This window comes from Danio rerio, chromosome 20, assembly GCF_052040795.2.
Source record: "Danio rerio strain M-AB ecotype USA chromosome 20, GRCz13ab, whole genome shotgun sequence".
Taxonomy (NCBI): Eukaryota; Metazoa; Chordata; class Actinopteri; order Cypriniformes; family Danionidae; genus Danio; species Danio rerio.
The window spans coordinates 31,077,712-31,097,670 of record NC_141040.1 but is presented as its reverse complement, the minus strand read 5'-3'; the positions used below and the strand labels follow the sequence as shown (position 1 = coordinate 31,097,670).

Genomic DNA, 19,959 nt, shown 5'->3' with positions numbered 1-19,959 from the left:
GATGTCACATGCCTGGCAATACCTCTTTACTTCCCCGTCTAGCCCCGGCCAATGGAAACGATCGCGGATCCTTTTCACCGTGTTGGCCGCTCCCAGATGTCCAGCCATCGGGTGGGTATGTGCCAGTTCCAAGACCGTCTCCCTCTTGGTCCTCGGAACGACCAGTAGTGTCTTCTTTTCCCCCCGCCTCTCTGCGACACAGTACAGCAGACCATTTTCCACAATGAAATGTGGGAGGGGGTGAGGGCTGGGAAGTCGCTCATTACCGTCGATGATCCGTACTTGTGGCCAACAGTGTTTGAGCGTTTCATCTTCCCTCTGTGCTCTACCAAAATCGCCTCCTGCGGTTATCTGTTGAAACAGATCAAAGTATAGGTTAGCAGATATAGATGACTCACCCCCTCTGTCGCTCTCGGTGGTCATCAGCGCTGGTTTGCGGTCCCGATGAGCCCGTGGCTTGTTCTTCTTCTTTGAACGAGCCGATGGAGCGTGGTGGTGAGTTAGGAGTTCGTCGAACCCCGGCCAGTCTCTGCCCAGTAAGAGGGACACAGGAAGATCTGGAACAACCCCGACTTCGATTCGCCAGCTACCTGGTTTCGCCGCGATGGTCACTCTTCGGGCGGGTACGTGGCGGGTATCACCATGCACACACGTGATCGGAATTCGCCCTTTGCTTTCATGATGATATTTTAAAATTTTCGGGTGAACCAGAGTGATGGCGCTTCCTGTGTCTAAAGTGGCCGTTTGTGTTTTTCCCTCTAGCTGGACTTTATGGGTGGGAGCTTCGGGAGGGATATTGCGGTGAACCGCGCACCCTGCTGTCCAGGCCGGGGTCGAGTGCGTCGTCGGCTCGGTGGGCATCGGCTCGTCCATCGGGCTGGGGACCGCTGGTCTGCCGCCTGGTCGCGCTGTGCCCTCCACCGGTCGCCAAGGTGCACTTACCCTCCGGGGTGGCAGAGCCGCTCTCTCCCCATTATCTCGGGCGATGTGAGCTTCAGCCAGCTCGATCGCCTCCACCAGGGTGGCCAGTGACTCAGGATTTCGCATGCTGGTGAGTGTTCGCAAACGTCGGGGTAACGCACGCATCATCTTCTCGATGATCACCTTCTCAGCGACCTGGACCGCCGAGGGATCTCCTCCCAATAACCATAGCCTTCCCAGGCGAGAAAGTTGAGCTGCTTGAGTTCTCACGGGTTGTTTCTCGTCGTAAGACCACTGGGAAAACTGTTGGGCTGCGCTGATTGTGGATAGCCCCATTCTGGCTAATATTTCCTTTTTTAACGCTTTGTAATCTTCATTTTTAGGTGTCTCTAGTGAAAAATATGCTCGTTGCGCTTCTCCTGTGAGAAACGGAGCCAACATTCTCGCCCAGTTTTCTTTTGGCCAGCCTTCTCTCTCGGCAATAACCTCAAATGTATGTAAATATGCATCAATATCATCCAGGTCGCTGAGTTTAGTGAGATGATGATGCGCACTCACTTCGGGAGTCGGATGGTGTCTGGCCACCTGGCGGAGCTGTTGTTCCAGTCGATCCTGTCTGGCTGTAAGTTGCTCAGAGATGGAATTCTGTTTGCTGGAGATCTCCGCTAGGTGGAGCAGTACCTCTTCCACCGACATGGCGACGGGATGTTGACAGCCGAGTAAGAGGAAGCGTGGGAGAGAGAGAGAGCGGATGCCTGTCTGTAACAAACACAGAGAAAAATTCAGCGGTTATTTTCTACTTAATGGTGAGTGTTTCTTCTGAATTTTTCCCTCTGCAATGCCCGCATTCTCCACCAGTTGTAGCGAGGCAGAGGGAAAACACAAACACCGTAGATAATGTTACAAACAATGCCCCGGAGGGTGCCTTTATTTACAAGTGATATTGGGGTGAATGAGTGCTCTTCTTAAAGGTGCGTGCTCAAGTGCTCCGGGGAGATGGTGAAGGCTGGTGAGAAGTAGAGTGTTGGATCGGTCACGAGCTGGACTCGGCTGTGGGAGAGACAGAGAGAGACAAGCGTTAGCGCAGGGAGTCATGTCAAATGAAGCTCACTTCCGTCTGTGTGGGGCTGGCTTATATCTCTCCCTGGCTGATGAGGTCCAGCTGTGAGCGATCCGAGGTTGATGAGAGATCCAGCTGGTGTGGATTTGTGCCCAGGGCGACGTGGTATTACATGGCTCGCTACAATAATATTATATAAACTATTGAATGACATGTGACTGAGTGTCTTTTGTAGATAAAATAGCTGTTTGTTTATACTATATTGTTTTTATTCTTAAAACTCCTGCTTGCCTTTGACCTTATTAAAAAATTTTTTTAATCATTTAACATTTAGAAATAACATTTTCATGATAAGACACATAAAATGGTTTTAAAGGGGTGGTTTTGCAGAGACAAGCCTGCTATCAAATTTTGGGTTCTACGACAATACTTAAATGGATTGGAAATGTTCTATGCATGTTAAAGGCTCCTGCAGGTTTTAACTGTGTTTTTTCCTCCCTTTTGTGCAATTTCCAACCATTGTTTGACAGCACATGAGTTCACAGGAGCAGGTAGCTGAGAAACACCTGGTTCTCATGCATTCAAGGCAGTGTCCAGTACAAAGAAAAGAGATCTGATTAGAGCAGATTAAAGGGAGATAAAAGTGCAGCTGGCTGTGTGTTCTGTCAGCTGTCAGTGTGGCCTGTGCTGCTGCACTTCATTCATGTTGGTGATCACATTACATTCACATTCAACACTTCCTGTCTGTCCACAGTGGAAACACACTATACATTGTGTGTGTGTGAGAGAGAAATTTATTATGGAGCCTCTTTTTATGTTATTTTGATGTCTTCTGTAGAAAAAAACTCATTTTACATGAGGATATGTATTTTCTTCGGTCAAAAACATTAATCCTACAGTAAAACAAAACTGGACATAACCATAAAACCACTTTTTTTTTGTTTGTGTGTGTGTGGTGTGTATGTGTCTGTATGTGATTTATTTGAAAGTCCAAGCTTATAAAAGTGTGTTTTAGGTCTGCGAAATTATATCTAACATATTTATCGTTATTTTTTCATAAAATAAATTAGTCAACTTATTTATTGTCAGTATTTTTTATTTATTTTGCATTAGTAATGAGTTTTTTGCGTATGTTCAGCATGACGTCATCAAGATTTATGAGTAATCGTTGGCCATCAGTTTACAGCCACCTAGTGGACAAGAGTTCAATCATGTGGGGTTGTCGCCCTCTTATGGGACAGTCTTTACTTATATTATATTATATTATATTATATTATATTATATTATATTATATTATATTATATTATATTATATTATATTATATTATATTATATTAATTTATATTATATTATATTATATTATATTATATTATATTATATTATATTATATCATATTATATTATTTTATTTTATTTTATTATATATTATTTTATATTATATTTATTAAACTATATTAAATTATATTATATTATATTATATTATTTTATTTTATTTTATTTTATTTTATTTTATTTTATTTTATTTTATTTTATATTATATTTATTAAACTATATTAAATTATATTATATTATATTATATTGTTTTATATTATTTTATATTATATTAAATTATATTGTATTATTTTATATTATATTACTTTATATTATTCCATATTATATTACATTATATTATATTATATTATATTATATTATATTATATTATATTATATTACATTACATTATATTATATTATATTATTTAATATCATATTATTTTATTTTATATTAAATTATATTGTATTATTTCACATTATATTACTTTATATTATTCCATATTATATTATATTATATTATATTATATTATATTATATTATATTATATTATATTATATTATATTATATTATATTTTTTTCTCAAATATTTAGTTAAATCGTATACGTTAAAAAACAAACCATTCAAGCACAAATTCGCCTTTAATCTCAGTCCTCATTTAGTTCATAGCAGGTCCAACCAACACAGATGATTTATTGGACCTCTTTCCTCTGTGCTTCATCTGAGCTCGAGCAGATAGATGGCGTAGCGACATTGCTAACCGAATTCAGCCGCTTTAGCCCTCCCCTCATTGTTTTACTGAATAAGAGGAGGATACAACACAACATGTAATATTTGCTGACGGGAAACTGAGAGCACAGACTCAATTTGAGCTGTTTTGTTGTTGAACGAGGTATTAAAAGCGAGTAATGTAGGGCGGATGTTGTATCGTAAAAGTACTAGCAGCTTGCTAGCGCTTCATATATGTGTTTGTATGTGTGTATGTGTGTGTGAACCCGGGACGTGCAGAGCCCTTTTTTTACTCTATATCACTCCACGAAAGAAAAGTGCAGGCAAATTTGCTCGGCTAAGCAAATATCAAAAGTCGCTGGCTTGGATTTTGGCTCGTTTTATGAGCAAGAAGAGAAGAGAGGAGCAGTAAACTTGACTCAGGTAGGGTTGAGGGCATTTTTTTCTTCTTTTTGCTTTGCTTGCTAATCTGCCATGGCGAGCTGCTGAATTAGCCACATTTACAGTTATGCCTTGTGTTTTAAAACCACAACTGTCCTTGACTAACGTTATTTATCCAAAATGTTGGTTGGAATAACCTGATGAACTTGATACAGTACGCTATTTCTCTCTCCCACACAGAACTACTAAGCAAAGCTTAGTTATTATGGTTAGCTTGCATGCTAAACCAAAAGAAAACATTAACACCACGTAAGTTCTGTAGTTAATTGAACAAACAGGGTGAAATAACCATATATGCCTCATTTTGCTAACTTTTTTCACCCTAAAAAAGCTGTTAGGAGCCACCTGAATGCTAAATACACAAAGCTAGGCTAGCCGAGTATGCGTAGTTTGCAGTTATTACAGATGTAATGCCTTCATATATGCGGACACGTACTAAAGAGGGAGATGCATCCTAGGAAATCGCTTGTGGAGCTGTCAGAAGCCACCAGCATGTTGTATGCAGGTTTAAATATGTGACTTTGTAGATCTAGGAGATACTCATCCAGTTGCCCAACATAACATAAATACTATACATATACTAATGAGTTTAAAAGATATACTTTGCATGTTAAATTTGATTTTGCTTATAAAAAAGCGTGTTGAGTCACCAGTATAGAGCTGCTTTGCATCATCTAACAGGTCCTCCTTTACTGACCTGCCTTTATTTGTATTTAGAAAACAGGCTGTGCACGGTGCCTTATTTTGGACCTCTGTAATTAGACAGGGCATTGTTTAGGAAAATTAGTAGACGGGAGCATATTCCCCTGTCTTTGTCTTGACTGTTTATTTCCTCTGGAATTCTGGAAGTCATCAGGGCCTAATTAAAGGCAAGGTTTTAACTGATGACCAAATTGGTTTACATCAAGCCCCATCCTGTTTGGCCCCCATTGAGTTCATTCACCTCTACAGTACAGTACATCTCAGTTTCCCACACAGATTCCCATGTTCCCAGCAGCCTAAATGTCAGATATTGCTAATAAAGAACTGCTCTCTTGTTAGTAAGGGTTACACTGGGAATTCGTTTGTGTTGTCGGAAATATTCAGTTCAAGCATCTTGGTTATCAGATGTACCTGAACCAAGAGCAGAGACAGTGTGATTTACTGATAGCCCCGTGTCTGCCCATGAGAATCAAAGGTAAATGGTTTAATGAAACAAAACCAAAGCAGTAATGTGCTGATTTATCTGCTGCTGCTGCTTTGTTGAGAGAATGTCATCCTTAATATATATCAATCAGCACCATTGGTGTTCATCAACCTGGGTAAATTAAGGAAGAATCAAGTGAGGGGAACATTTTGTGGTTTGGGCTACTGCAGTATGTTGTAGAGGTGTTGTGACTGTGGTTGATGTGTAGGGGTTTCCCCCCTCTTTTTTCATCTTCCTGTGATGTAGGCCACCCTTCCCCTACTGCTGTGCTGCAATATGTGCTAGTGCCAACAGTTAAGTCAGATTCGTGTGCGATGGTGCTGCAGCTCTGTGGTAGAGGGCTGTAGATGAACATGTGAGTTCTGTCATTATTTGCATACTCTCTCTCATCATGTGATTCTAAAATCAGTATGGATTTCTTCTGTATGAATGAAAAGCATTTTATCTGGAAAGGAAATATTCTGTAAAATATTCATGAAGATCAGTGACCACAGATAAAAAAAAAAAAGTCATGTCTAAATTATATAGTCAATACGGCATTCTTAAGCCTGATCTGGTTTATAGGTTCTCTAGTTTTTAGTGAGTAATGACTTGTTTTTGTCATACATTTTGATTTAGTCCCTGTAGCTTTTGCATGTGTGATGTGAATAGTCGGAGACGGCCAACTTTTCGTGCATTTAATATTTTGTGATTTTAATATTGTTTTGGTGCTTTTAAGTAGTGTATCAATAAGTAGTGATGCACAATATATCGGTTATGATGCATTGGTCAGAATTCCATTTTGGTGCATCCCTAGAGAAGATCTGTAAAGCAGGGCCCAAATTCGGTCCTGAAGGGCCGGTGTCCTGCATAGTTCAGCTCTAACTTCCTTCAGCATACCTGCCTGGAAGTTTTTGTATACCTAGAAAGAGCTTGATTAGCTGCTTCAGGTGTGTTTAATTGGGGTTGGAACTAAAATATGTAGGACACCGGTCCTCCAGGACCAAATTTATGCACACCCGGCTTCGAAAGGTTAATCATTTCGCTTTTCTATCCTGCTTTCTGTATTTGAATGCAATAAAACAATGTCAAGTGTAAGGAATTAGTGTATATATGTTAGTAGTGATAGCAGAAGTAGTAATAATAATAAAAGTAAGTACATTAAAATCTTTATCACAGAAAAAAGAAACAATTGTTCCTTTTTGCGAATTGTTTTAATTATGGAATTTGAAGGTAAAATCTATATAATGGCCTGTATGCATTGAGTAGTACAGTACCATGGTTTCCGCTGAATTCATTCTTCCATGTTGGGGCGCCACACCTAAATTCATTTTGCCACGGCTACATTACAGCTTCTCATTCTAAACATTCGGTCGTTGTTTTTTTAATAGTGGGTTATAATCGCATCAAAACGTATTAAAAGGTAAGTGAACTATAACAGCACAAACTTTTCTGTAATAATAACAGTGCTGTGCGTTATTTGTTTAACCCTTAATGGTGAAATGCTGACGGACTGACTTAAAAAGTACCATTGTACCACTTTTTGGGTACCCTTTCCAAAGGGTACTTAGAACAATAAAAGGGTACCAAAAGGCGAAGCTAGATGTGCAGCTGAACGCTATTGGTTTACAGAGAAGCGTCACTAGCGTGTGTACAAGCCAGGACGATGAAAAAAAGGGAAGCTCCATTTTTAATACACAGCCAAGACATTACACCATAATAATATATACATATAATAACGAGCCATGGTCTATCGGAGCTTTAACAAACCTTATTGTTCTCTTGATGAACAGCCACAAAGCCAAGAAGATAAACCTGTTGTTGTTTACGAGGCCATCTAGCACGAGCGGTTCCACTTTCTTCAGAGAACTCGCAATCTGTTTCTGCACGTCTATATTTGAAATAACGAACTTCTTGAGCTGATTCTGACTACTATAAACTCGTAAGGACAGAATTACTTTTACATGTGTTAATGTTATATGTGCTGGTGAAGAATACAGATAAGAGGTTTGTACTGACTGTATAATGTTAGCTTTGACATTTCAGCAAACTTCACCGTCTGCTATTTTGCATTATTATTGATCTGCAGCTACAATCATATAATCAAATCGTGTTCATAGAAAGGTTTGTAATAAACATGTATTTATACATAAGCATTTAAGTTTTATATACTTATGTATAAGTATATGTATAACTTATTTTGTAAGTTTTATCGTATATAAATCATGTGTTTATTGATTTATATTGATTTATAGTGCTTCTTATTCGATATGTAAACTTCAAGCGAGAATGACATCGACTGCAACTTTGTCGAACACCACGCCCACCAAAAGGGTAGCCTTTGGCAGTGAAGACACAACCCTGAAAAAGGTGACCTGGACCGTACTGTACCACTCAGTGAAAATGGGCCATAATATGGTTTCAGCAGCCATTACTCTAGATCACAAGACATTACTTCAGTGTCAGGTGATCCTTCAGATATCAAATATTTATCATGATTAAAATATTTATACTGATTATTTATGTTGAGGGCTCAAAGGAACAGCATGCATGGAAACTTTTTGTTACAATTATAAAAACTTTTCTGTCACTTTTAATCTTAACTAACTCATGACGAATGTTTTAAGTTTGCAAGACATGACAACACATGTGCAGCAGCCACTGCAAGATGTAGTGACAACGCAGCACTGACCCAGCAGTACAAGTGACAGTTCTGCCAAGTGTCCTGAAACTCTCTCACACTCTGGACCATCAGGCCATCCTCATTGTTGAGTCCTGCCTGTGGGATAACTGCTTTCCAGCTGACAGTACATCTAGTCAGTCCGTCAAGAATGGTTATGAAATCTTTTGCTGTTATGAATTAGTTCACTGTCTCTCTGTGCCGGTTTGCCAGCGCTTTGCAGACTGACAGTGTGGTGCTTGTGTACAATGTAACATGAGTAGCTTGCCAATTGTATAACCTTGAAAAGCATCAGACAACTGCGTATCTGTTTGTATCGATTAACAACGTCCCAGGAATAATTCAAAAATAGGGTTTTATCTGGCTTTTGTTGACTCTGAGCTTGTAATCTTATCGCAACAAAAGTCTGATGATGTTATGAAGCCTTGCTCAAGTCCTCATGTTCAGCGCAATGATGTTTCAGCTCATTTGGCTTATGTGCTCCAGACAAACTAGGAAATTTGCTGGATTATAAGGATTTCATCCGTATGCATTTGAACTTTGCTGACATAATTGCTTTAATGGTTTCACATTTTTTGCAGCGTTAAGCCAAAAAAACGGTTGTTGGCTGATGCACATGAATGTAGAAATAGGCATAAAATGATTTAGTTTTTTTCAGTCTGCAGTCTTTGAAGGTCCCTCTAGTTCCACAAGCACACTGGCTTGACCTCTGGCTGCTGTCACTGGAGAGAGAAATTGGATGGGGAGAGGAAAGTGGGACATGTTTTCATTTTCCACTCCCCCTTGTTGTCCTTGGCAACCACTTTTTTCCCCCTTCTCTTAAAATGACAGGCTGACTCAGGTCCTAATTTTTCACCTTGTCCAATGGGATGTTTGAGCTCTCCTTTTCTTACACACACACACACACACACACACACACACACACACACACACACACACACACACACACACACACACACACAGGAATTAAGTGCTCACTTCCTTTGTCTAGCCCTCATCATCATGCACTAATGAAACCCAGTGCTGTTCAAGACCTAGACTGCAGTGTGGGCTTATTTCAAATGCTTGAATTAGGAATGCAACGATTATATATTTTGGTTGTATGATTATAGTCTGAGGAATAATTACGGTTTCACGATTCTCACTATTATTATGCACTTATTAATATCAAAACACTACTAGTTTAGAAAATCACATGAAAAATCCTTGCATTTAAAAGTGTTATTTATTGCTGCTCTGTAACCAAATAATACAGCACAAAATAATATTAAAACAAACAATAGTCCCTTTCTCTTTTGACATCTTTTGAAAAAGGGAAAAAAAAAGTTTTTGTCATTTAAACAATAGTAATGTTTTTACACTGTAATTTTTAAGGAAAAAAAATCAAGAAAGAACCAGCTGAAAAAACAGAAAATAGTTAATACGAAAAATTATCTTTGCTACTGTTGCTGATAATGCTATATAAAGACTTGTACAACATATCATGTTTATTTTCAATTAATGATTCAACAATTCACACATAACACTTCATGTTTCATTACAGTTGTTTCATTTTTGAAAATCTATTCCGTGACATCATTTTGATGGTTGTTTGTCGCCACCCATTGGTTACACAATGTAATTGCTACAATATTTACTAGCGTCAAGTTCCATTAAAAGGTGATTTTAATCTTTACCATAAATTTCAGTGTTTTATATCTAAACTATCAACTGTTTTCCCAGCACTTCTGTGTTATTTAATTGTTCGAAAGACCAATAAACATATGCAAATCATTATCATTTATCATTCATGTTGCGTGGGTTTGAATTGAGATCTTTTAGTGTTTAATTGTGCAGCTTTACACAGAATTTATTAATGCAGGCTAAACAAACGGTACCAGAAAACACCTGTAATTAATAACCTTAGGTAGGTTCCACCACAACTTTTTCCATCATCATTATATTTTAAAGGGAAGCCAAAATGCTTTCATACATGTGATTGGAATGACACAGGTGACAATCTCTCTGCAATTGTTATAAATGTTGGATTAACTTACAAGTTCATAAAAAGTTGTTAATCCGTGTGTCATGTGCATTCCGAACTGTGAGTTGTGATCCGTATGGATCACGGATCAACCGTCGTCCATTATACCCCTATTGGAAATAGCGAACTTGCTCGCACAAAAGATATGTGAATTGCCCTTAGATAATAGCCTTAGTCATAGTTAACACCTGCCTTTAATCCAGTGTGTGTGCATATTAGCCTCGGTGTAGCTTGGAACTTTAAACTAGCGCACAGTTGGTATAACTTTTAGTTGAAGCAGTTTTGTTCCCTGCAGAAACACGGTGTTGAGAAGCCTTTGCGATTAATTAACCGTGATGAATTAAAGCGCGGTTAATAGTGAGATCAGTTAATCATTGCATCCATCGCTGAAATTGAGCTTTAACACCGTTTTTTTCCCTCATTCTCATCAAAATGCCATTCTTTGAATCTGCCATATCGTATAATACAAAAGTCATATCATATAAAAGTAATGTTGCATCATAAAATGTGATGCTAAATTGCAGTGCAGAGGGGCTTTACTATACGAGTCGCTTCCTGCGCCTGTTAATTTGCAGGTTGAGATCACATCTAAGTATTATTCATATATATTTCTGACAGTTCCACTCAAAGTTTAACTTCTGTGCTCTACTTTGAATCAAACACAGAACATTGCTGGACATTCTATGCTTTATTTTTTCCCTCTCCTAAATCTTTTTTTGTTTGACTATTTTGAGCATCATCGCAAGCATGAGGGTTGTATCAATCATTCAGGTATATTGCTTTGCAATCTATAGTCTCTTGAAGTTTAACTAGTTCGGCATTACCTCTGTGGCTTGACATCACTCTTGAATGAGACCTCGGGTCTTGCAGGCTTTTATTCATTCATTTTAAAGGCATGAAATAGGCAAAAGTGGTTTGTTGGAGTGTGTGTTCAAAAACCACAACTCATTGCTGGAATGCCCTGCTTGGAGACTTGCGGTCAGGGTATTTAGTTTTTTTTTTCTCCCCTATTCTTTTGGCTCAGACAGTTTCCCCAAGCTTAAAGAACACTTAATGATGCTGTATTGTACAATGAAGATGCTGTATTTATTCATAATTTTTGTTTTTCTTTTATATTTAGTTTGCATTTTGCAATTTCTTTATCATAATTAAGAACTGCACTTGATTTTGTTTACATAGGATCCAAGACACGCCGTAAGGGTATGTAACAATAGACATTTACTAAATAGTGTAATGTATATTTTTTGTGCTAATTGAAAATCACAGGCACATTATGGGGAGACCCAAGACTAATGCATTATTTCCAATGAGAGTGCAGTACAGTATGCTTTAGCATGTGTCAGGCTAATACGGATTGTGTTTCCACTGCCAATAGTACCCTTACTTGGTTGGCGTGGTGTCAGATGGCATTCTCACTTGAAGAAGGATGCCGTATGGGCCATTCACACATTAGGCCTTTTGCAAACTCAAGTTGATTAGTTCAAATGTAGATGCTCTACAAGTGTGCACAAATAGAGAGAGGAATACAACACAACGCAACATGTGAGTGGCCTAGTAAACAACAATGGAGGACATGCAGCAGGTTCTGTTATTGACATGTGGTTGTTATTACTAGAAGAGGGACAGCTTTATTTGAGCATGGTTCATTAATTATATTACTAGGGCTGGGTGCAAAAAATGATCACTATCATGTTTCATGTCATTCAATGTAGATTGTTATTGAATATTTTTTAACAATACATTTAAGAATATTAGCATTTTTTTAACCACTTTATTTTAATGTACCAACATTGCTAAGGCAAATAGTTTCTAGAGTCGAAAACAAAAAATATTTCACAATATATCTGATTAAATATCTGATTAATTTTATTCTCTTTGTAATGAAATAAACATAACTGTTAAAACGATAAATAAAATGTTACATTTGATAAAATGTTACAAAGTGTGTGCAGTGGTAAAGGTAGATCAACATCTGTAAGTTGTCAACGATAATGATACAGTAAACCTCAAACTCTGTAAACAAAATTTATGATAATTAAATCTGAGCTTTCAAGTAAAGGAATATCATCAAAAAAGAACCATCATTATTCAAATACATATTGCAACATTAAAAATTGTTAAGTTGAATAGCTATATTACCCCCTTGCTTAAATCTTTCAAATAGGGAGCTAGTGGCTGGAATGCACAAGAAAAGAAACCAAAGAGCCACACTGGCAACTTTTTTTGTTTTGTTTACACTCTCCTCACTGTTTCTAGCCACCGTACTCATTTTTGCATGTGTAGTTATTCTGAACTCAAGTGACAAGTGCGAGCTTGTGGTTTCCTTCAACATTTATAATAGCCTTTGCGCTCGCGCTGTCCAGCGTCTCTCATAACTAGGCGACCATTAAGTGTTTTCTCAGAGGATGACAAATGGACAAACCATTGCTGCAGCTCTGATGCAAGTTTATGGGGAAAAGTAAAAAGCGATGCAATAGTTGGGTGTGCTGTGAGGTTAGATTTCCGTTATTTCTGAAAATTATTATATGTACATTCCATACAAAGTGTGAAGCAGATTGGTTCATTCTACTTCTATGAATAGCGGTGCGCTTGCAGCATTATGAAAACTTCAGATGTTTTTACTAGGTGGTGCTGGAAAACGTGCACAGTTCACATGCATGCTGCTTGCACAACATGTGCGCATCGCTCCCATAGATGTGTGACGTGCAGTTTGTGCGCCTCCATTGGAAATGACAAACTTACAGCGTAAGCTTATTGTCAATGCTTTCAAGGCGCGCACTCAGCAGCCACATTTTATTGCAACTATAGCCTTCATATGGAATCTCTTTTTTTATGGATATTAACAATGGTGTTTGGTCAATGAATATTGATACCGGTTATATTGCACAGCCCTATGTTTTACAGTGTCAGGTTTCTGCTGGGTATTTCAAAATGGTGCTTTCTGTGTTCCATTGTTCTCCTGTTAAGTTGCAAATGCTGGTGATGATTCTCTGTAAGTCAATATAGCTTTCAGCAGGAAGCTCCAACCATTTGGCATTGTACTGTTCTACTAGTTACTCTAAGGAAATGATGCCAAAAAGTGTTGTGATATAGTTTGCTTTTTTGGTACATTTGAAATCGCTAATTGTGTTTTTACCTTTTACCTTTTGCCTTAACTAGCTGAGAGGCATTTATATCTGTTACTTTCAGAACTATTTTACCGACATCACAAATGCTTTAGCTACTCCTAACTGTCAACTGGTGCTGCCCTCAGTTGTCCTTTTTGAGATTGCTCCTGACTTGATGCTGTGTGGCGGCTGTGCTTCAATATCTAGATGACAGTGAGGTGAGACCTCAGATTCAGTGTGTTGCTGTGTATCACAGTGATCTTTCTGTTGTACAATTTGTTCATCTTAATTGGCTTTTTGTTCAGTTGAAAGCTGAAATATTGCAGAACTGACAACGTAACTTTCTGTTTTGGGGCGAGAGTATCTGGCATCGCTTCGTTCTTATGCTGAGGTTAGACTGCATGACATTAGACAATTTGACTCGCCAACATGTTTTGAAAAATCAACAAATGCCTGAGATCACAGGCAAATCAGTGCTTGTTCACATAAGTAACAATCACACAGTGTGAACTATCAAAGACACAATCTGAGAAAATTAAAGATGAATCACTGACACGTGAGATTAAAAAAAAAATAACATCGGCGACATCCTACAGCCTATAGCTGCACAATTAATCGAAACGAGATCGCAATCTCGATTCGACCCCCTAGATGATCTTAATCCAGCATTTCTACAATTCTGTCAATCATATTTTCAAGTTCAGGAGAGAAGAAAAGGCGGCTGCACGAGTCTTTTCATTGTTTCACACACGTTGCTCAGTGACATCTCCAAATGATGTTGAATGAGTCACATACTGTATTTATAAGGTATAATTCACATAAAATGTAATTTTTGTCTTTATATAATGATGTTTTCGTGGCCGAGAAATCACACGTGACATGAGCTGCTGACCGTGAGCTGTTACGACAGAGAGGGAGGGAGCGCGCCCTACTTAATGATAGATGCCCGTGCCTTAGTGAACAGAACCTGCAAATGGTGTAACAGGTAATACAGTTGTAAATAATATTCAGTTTGTGGCACAGAGTGATCGTTCGGGGAGCCGTGCGCAAAGTATGACACACTTAGCAGTCAAAATGAAACCGAAAGTGTGCACTTCCTTTAAATTACCAAATCGCATTTTAGAGTGATGATTACGTCAAGCATTTGATGTTTTTTCTTTCATAGCGAACAGAGTTGTGCATGAAAATAAATGTTTACACTGTCAGTATACCTACTCTAGACTATATATTATTGATTATAACCTCATAAAGAAGAATGTCTGATTTTACCAGTGAATAAAATTGTCTAATAATGTTGTCAATGACAGATCGCAATCTCAAACCTAATAATTTTACATCAGAATTGTTATAAGTAGAATAGAATTATTTATAGAAACCAGTAGACCTAAGCATAATATTATTATTGATGTTTTGCCATATGTTTGTTTTTACCACACACATTTTACATCTACAGAATCGTGAGAGAATCGTGATCTTTATTTTAAGCAAAAAAATCGCGATTCTCATTTTAGCCAGAATCGTGCAGCTCTACTACAGCCAATGAGAGAGCAGCATCCACTTGTATGGGTATCTGCAGCCCAGCGAGAGTTGGAGAGAAGTTAAAATTGCTTATTTTACACAGAGATCATGTTCGTGATTCTCCTATTATAAATTCATACAGTGCGAAACCCCCTGTCACCAACCCATCTTGCAGTGTAAACACAACTGCTTCCCCAGGGGAAAAAAATTAAAAACATTTCCGAATTTATTATTTATTTGAAACTACCTCCACGATGAAGTGAAATGGTGATCACCATAGTTGCCCTTGATGCTTTAATTTTTTAGCGATTTTACCTGTTCAATAGCACGCAAGATTTTTAATAGTATTGCAAATTTGCTGTAATCACAACAGGTCTATATAGGGAAGGGGTGGCCAACCCTGTTCCTGGAGAGCCACCTTTCTGCAGATTTCAGTTGCTACCCATATCAAACACACCTGAACCAATTAATTAGGACCTGAACACCACGTGATAATTACAGGCAGGTGTGTTTGATATGGGTTGCAACTGAAATCTGCAGGAAAGTGGCTCTTCAGGAACAGAGTTGGCCACCCCTGATATAGGGCTTAAGACCGATTAGTTGTCATTTAGATAGTTTTCATTTTCTCTCTAGTTGATTTAAAAATTGTTTAGATTTGCAAAGTGTTCATGCTTAGTTGTTGTTGTTGTTTTTGTTTTTTTGTTTTAAATAGCCAATTGTTTGTTTTGTTAAGGCCAGGAGACCTCAAACCGGCAGTTGGCTGTTAAGCGTCATCGGTCAGCATTGTTCCAGCTCTTTGGTTTGGGTTAAAGTTGTATCGAGTTGGCTCAATTCAGCATGTAGAATCAGCATTGGCTGAAGAGAGTTCTCTGATTGATTGTAAAAAACGAATCTGAGCTGGAAAACGAACTAAAGGGATGTACCCACCAAGCCACCAAATTTGGCTGTAATTTTGCAGCATTTATTAATATACTTGTAAATAATATGGAATATTAGATTATCAGACATATTTGCATGAGCTAATCCCTCCATCTTGAGTTTGTGCGCATGCGTTGGAAGTTCCGATTCCCTTTGTGGGAATGAGAAAACGGACTACTGCCTCCCGTGGGTGCAGAAAGACACATCCTCTCACGCAGACACAGAACGCATGCTCTATTTTCAGTAGGCTGTTGTCTATTTGGTGTGTTCATGTTCAGCTTTTTGGTCCAGATGAGACCAGATGTAAGCTGACAACAGCTGGCACAAGTTGCTTGGAGTTGGCTTGGTTTATATCTGCCCTTAGCTGGAAATGGTTTGCACACATAGCCTTCTAGCTTTTAGCGTGTAGACAAGGCTGTATCCACATGACCATCTGAAACGCATTGCTAATTCTGTGCTATAGTCTCAGCAGGGATTTCAGAAGCACTTTCCAAAAAAGCTTCAATGTTTGACTGACGTGCTTTCTGATGGCATTGACAGGAGGCTCACAGCGACCCATTTAAGGTTTTTGATAATGCATTAGCAGTCTGCCCCACATCAGGCTACACTGAGACTCCACGTGCTGTTGAGATGCTAGTGAAAACTTTATTCTGTCAGGCACACTCAGATTCTGAGACACACTCGGGCTCCTGGTCATCCTCCTCACTGCAGGCTGCATCCTCCCTATGTGTGTGTCTACATCTAAGCTATGATCACACTGTGATTATTTACAATAGTGTGTAAACACTTTTGTAGACTGCACAGGCCACTAGACATTGAAATAAAATAATTATTTTCTTGTATTCACTTTAATCATAGTGGTTTATATTAGAGGAGCACAGTATTGGATATAACAAATATTGTTATATTTTAGTACGCATATGGGTGTTTTTTCACCTGATGACGTGATTTAAATAAATTGTGGATTAATGCATGTGATTTTTGTATCTGCATAAAAAATAATAAATTAAAATTATGGATGCTCGTTTCTGTTAAATTTTTAATCGACAACCGCAGCTTATTAACCGAATATTAACCGCTAACTGGTCAGATTAATATTAAATTGTTAAATTTAGAAAATAATAATAATTGACAGATCTGTTTTGTGCCAATTATTATACACATTAAATATTGCATTTTAAAATACTGATTTATTGTAACATGCGAACATATTAACAACAGAACATCTTAATGACCTTGCAGTTTCCAACAGCATAGAAAATAAAATAAATAAAAATAATGAAATAAATAGACCTGCCCTAGATATTTTTCAGTTAAATTACTACTTTTATTTCCTCTCTCACTATGTGTTACACATTTATGCATCCAATTTAAAAAAAAAAATTTTTTTTTTCAATCATTTAACTGATACCATTAATTGTTTAAAAACGTACCTTTTCGGTTAATGATGAATCAGTTTTTATAAGCATCCCTAATTACAAGCATACATAACAAAAAAAGACAAATAAAATAATCAGTGCTTTAAGTTTTTTTTTTTTTTTTTTGCAAAGATGCAGAATTAATTAATCAAATGTAAAATAACACTGCAGAGGTGGTAATTAAAAACAATTAATCTTTGTTAACGCTACAGACTTTTATTGATTTTTGAGCCTGAATCCTTTAAACTCACAGGGATGTTTGCACAGTAACAAGCCTTAAAAACATGTGCAAATGATAAACTCGGACCCTATAATGGTTAAACTAGACAATTAATTCACAGATCACATGCATTCCAAGCTGTGGTGCCTGGTCAACTTTGATCTCTACTTTACATCACCTTTTGGGTTTTGTGTAGGTATTTCACTTATGTTTTTCACAAATATTTAGATATTAAACCGGTAAAGGTGAGAAGGAAATGTTAGATGTAGCCAAAGGGTGTACACAATGCACAATTCTGGCTAAAATGAAAATCACTAATTTTTTTTTTTTTTGAACCAAGATTGCAATTTTCCCTCTATTTTGTGGATGTAAAATAAAGGTTATTATGATTAGGCTATTAATATTGTTAATTCTCAAACATATGGTGAAACCACAATAATATTAGGCCTGTGTGTAGGTCTACTGTTGGATAAAATGCTACTTTTTGTATACACTTTGGCCCAATCCCAGTTCTACCCCTTAGTTCTTCTCCTTACCCCTACCCCTTGTTTTGCGCGTTCCTGTAAAGCGGTAGGGGTGTCCCAATTCTCTTTAGCTTGAAGGTGCAGGGCTAAGGGGCAGGAGTAGATGAATGATTAAATGATTTACTAACGGCCATAAGTGTTGTGCATGCTACTTGCGCGCCCTGTGTGCCTCGCGATTTAACTGCCTGCTACGCCTCATGTTTCTACCCCTGTTGGAAAAAAAGTCAACTCTGAGTGGAAAAAGCGCATTACGTCAGCCGCGTCTTTCATTCTCCAATCAAATGAAAGCAGAGTCGGGGTTTCCGTTGAGGTGACTGTAGTGTTGTCAGTGTTTGTGTTTTCAAGACGACTACGGAGACTTCTGAAGATTGAGAGGAGACTTGTGATTATTATTTTGAATTATCCGGTGCTGTTTGAATCACAATTTTATTTATATATATATATATATATATATATATATATATATATATATATATATATATATATATTATACAATAAAAAAAATGTAAAAATATATTAATATCAACAGCAACACTTGCACACATTACACAGCTGATTCAGTTGTTGCCTAGTGACATAAAAAGCGAACCGTGCTTCTTTTTTTCCAGAAAAGGCAGTGTGGTGTGCCTTGTGTTTTTGGAACGTAAAAGCGCGTTTGGTGTGATCGGCCCTTTATACCTAATAAATACAGAATGTGACACTTTTACCACCATTTGGAGGTGTTCATGTTGCTGAGCAACATATAAAACCAATGTGAAGACTTGTGGAACCGTCTTTATGCTTCCTTCCTGACCTTCAAAATATAATTGGCTGAATTGCAGAAAAGCTGAATTAAGATCGTGAATAAGATCGAATCGAGATCATGGTCTTTTTTCGATTAATCGTGCAGCCCTTGTTGACTGAAGATCTTTGCTTAAAGGCTCAATGGGAAGTGGTTATAATTCTCCACCCCCATACAGAGATGGAATCCTGTGATCAACCCATTACCCTAAATCTAGATGTCAGAGCCCCCAGCACTCCTCTGCTTTACAGTAAAGAGGTATCATGGTCACAATGACTCATCTTAATGAGTACAAAATCACACAAACCTGGCCTGCTCACTTCCTCTTTTTCGCCATCTGCATAAGGTGGTTGTCCTGAGAAAGTGAAGGCCTACCTCTATCTCTGGACTAGCATATCAGGTCACGCGGCTCGACACAGAAATGCTTCACGAAAAGTCCCTCCCCGGGGAGGAATAAGATCCAGTTTCAGCCTCATTTTGCACACAATTGTAGATGTCCATTGTGCTATTTTTTTATTTTTAATAATTCTGTTTTTCTAGCACATTGAAAAAAACTGCCATCCCAATTTTTTTCTCTCTTTGCATCAGGCTCCTAAACTGTGGACTTGGTGGACGCAGATGTCAGATACATTTTCATTCTTGTCAGTCCTATGTTGATCTTATGCTCTGTAGTTTTTTTTAAGAATACCCAAGGTCCTGGTCTATTTATAAAGTCTTATGTACAGCAGACTGGTCTTCAGAAACGGCGTGCTGTAAGGTTTGATGGATGCATTTATGAATGAATTCATTTGTCTCGTGTACAACGATAAGTGTTATGCCAAGACTAATAGTACATTAATGACTTATTCAGTTTGATCCTTACTATACGAGCTGTCAACTGACTAATGGAATAAGTGACCTTAAAATCAAAGGCAAGTTATAAATTGTCTACTTAATTATATACTTAAATTATATATAAATATATATTATAATTAAAATTGTTGTATTTAATGTAAGAAACTAGGGCTGCACAATATAGCATTGGTTTTTAGCATTGATATCGCAATGTGATTCATTCAGGTATAAGAAACTGTACTGTTTGTAATAATAACTAATAATAAAAATCAGTTTTAGGGATGTCCAAATCCAATCACGTGATTGGAAATC

The 19,959-nt window shown here is 37.7% G+C and overlaps 1 protein-coding gene and 1 long non-coding RNA gene across 3 annotated transcripts in view; one reads left to right on the top strand and one right to left on the bottom strand.

The window, feature by feature from the left end:
- Positions 1-4,116: 4,116 nt before the first annotated feature.
- The window catches only part of btbd7 (BTB domain containing 7), a 79,212-nt gene continuing 63,369 nt past the window's right edge, over positions 4,117-19,959 (top strand). The window contains exon 1 of one of the 2 annotated variants that reach the window (XM_087297717.2): positions 4,117-4,181. The gene's annotated coding sequence lies outside the window, so the exon portion shown is untranslated. Of the gene's footprint in view, positions 4,442-19,959 lie in introns of both variants that reach the window. The other variant, XM_087297716.2, reaches the window with a different exon arrangement.
- LOC147832225 (uncharacterized) lies at positions 4,123-9,718 on the bottom strand. The gene is made up of 2 exons (XR_015518458.1): positions 6,615-9,718; positions 4,123-6,474 (listed from the first exon to the last, which is right to left on the bottom strand). It is a non-coding gene; the product is annotated as an uncharacterized LOC147832225 (long non-coding RNA).